The following is a 2,485-nucleotide window of genomic DNA, read 5'->3' as shown; positions in this document are numbered from 1 at the left end:
ATTGTAAAAATTCTATTCTCTATACACTCATAAAATCAAGAGGTGTTAATGACTGAAACGAACACAACCGTAAGAACCAAAAACAATAAAGAGTTAATTGTTTGACATGTGTTTGTCTAGGTATACACCAAATATTGACGATTCAAAGATATCAAATCTACCAATTGACCGAGTAAATCCGACATATGTTCACTACGAAAAGTTCAAAGGGAAACCTACTTATCCATATGCAATTAATTCTTGCTGGTAAAGTATACACACTTGTACGTTTCTTTGTCTTAGAGTCATTCCTCATTCATGCGGGGATTGTTGGGTTTTTAAAATGAGTGAATACAAAATGAAGAGTTGAGACATTTATGAAGAGTTGTGACTTTAATGAAAAGTTGCGACTTTTATGAAAAGTTGTGACTTTTAGGAAAGGTTGTGACCTTTCCGAAGGGTTGTAACTTTTCAAAGGGTTGTGACCTTTCCGATAAGGCATAATAAGTATTTATTCACATTACCCTTTGTTGTCTATAAATAGAGGGATTTCTTTTCATTTTAAAACAACCAATTTTTTGGATTTCTTCAACTATTACTAAATCTAGTATTCTAAGTGTACTTTACAGTCATTGAGTGTTTCACTGACACCGTAGTTATAGGTACCGATACACCGGTGAGTAAGATCGTTCTATCATGGGAGGATATATCCCATCAACATCAGGTACTTGAAGGGAATAATTTTCTTAAGGGGACATTGTGCTTTCAAAGGGCTCGATTTTCTTCTTTGAGAAAAATATTTTGTATATTGTTTCTAATTTGTTTTTTATTCTATTTTCTCTACTAGCTTTAATTTTCTAGTTTTGAGAATACACGTTAAACTTTGTTATTTCTTATCAAGTTCTTCAAAGTTTTTATTCTAAGTATCTTAGGAATACATGATGAACAACATGTTGCCCCTCATACAGTCAAGCAAGCTCTTAAGCACTAAGAGTGGAAGTCAACTATGAAAGTTGAATTTGATGTGTTATTTCAGAATCAAACATGGGAATTGGTTCCTAAAGATTCTAATAAGAATGTTGTTGATTGTAAGTGTATTTATAGGATCAAAAAGAAAGTTGTTGGTTCTCGGTTAGTTGTTAATGGGTTCACTCAGCATCCAAGTCTTCACTACCATTGCACATTCAGTGCGGTTGTCAAGACTACGACCATTCGTATTGTTCTTACACTTGCAGTTCGGCACAATTAGGTTTTACATCAACTGGACATCGACAATGCTTTTTACAAGACACACTTGAAGAAGAGGTTTTCATGAAACAACCACCTAGATTTGAGAATGCATCTCATCCCTCACATGTTTGTCATTTGCGTAAGGCTATTTATGGTCTCAAGAAAGCGCCTCGTGCTTAGTACAATGAACTGACATCCTATCTTTTATGTTTGGGATTCATTAAGTCTCACTCTGATTCTTCTCTCTTTGTTCGCAATGACTCGTATGGTGTTGTGTATAATTTAGTCTATGTTGACAACATCATCCTTACAGGAAACAGTTTTTCACTAGTTCATCAGGTTATCTCTACTTTGTCTTCCCATTTTTTCCTTAAGGATCTTGTCCCACTATCCTACTTTCTTGAAGTTGAGGTTCGAGATAGCCAAGGACTTTTGTTGTCACAAGCAAAATATGTCTCAGATCTTCTCCATGACTTTTGATGCAAGACTGTAATAGTGTTTCCCATGAGCTCTTCTGAAAGTCTTATGCTAAATGATGGTACTCCATCACATGATGCTACTGAATATACAAAGGTCATCAAAAATTTACAATACTTTATTTTACTAGGCCTGATGTTTCTTACTCAATGAATAAATTGTCTCAATTTATGCATGCCACATCTGAAGCTCACTGGAGGGCTGTTAAACGCCTCATTTCATATCTCAAAAGCATTGCTAATTATGGCATTATAATTACTCCAAGCAGCAGTCTTGACCACTCTGTGTTTTCTTATGCGGACTAGGTTAGGAACCTCTCTGATGCTGACTGGGCTGAAAACCTCTCTGATCGTAGTTCTACCACAGGTTATATTGTTTTTTTTGGGGTTGCTCCAGTTAGTTAGTCATCAAAAAAACAATGTATCATTTCTTGCTCGTCCACTGAAGCAGCGTACCGAGTTGTTGCTAGTGCAGTTAATGAGACCACTTGGGTGAAAAATCTTCTCAAGGAACTCCATGTCAAAATTCTCACACCATCTACCATTTTCTATGAAAACCTTGGTGTCACCTACTTATTTGTGAACAACATTCTGCATAGCTACATGAAGCATATCGTTGTTTACTTCCACTATGTTCGTCAATAGGTTAACGATAATCTCCTTACATTCAAGCATATTCCAGTTTTGACCAGCTGGCTGATTCGCTCACCAAACCGCTTCCAAAAACTTCATTTCATCGCCATTTGTCCAAGCTAGGTGTTGTTCCACACCATTTAGCTTGAGGGGGGGGGGGGGGGGGG

Source organism: Solanum stenotomum, chromosome 11, assembly GCF_019186545.1.
Source record: "Solanum stenotomum isolate F172 chromosome 11, ASM1918654v1, whole genome shotgun sequence".
NCBI classification, from domain to species: domain Eukaryota; kingdom Viridiplantae; phylum Streptophyta; class Magnoliopsida; order Solanales; family Solanaceae; genus Solanum; species Solanum stenotomum.
Note: the sequence above shows the minus strand (reverse complement) of the source record.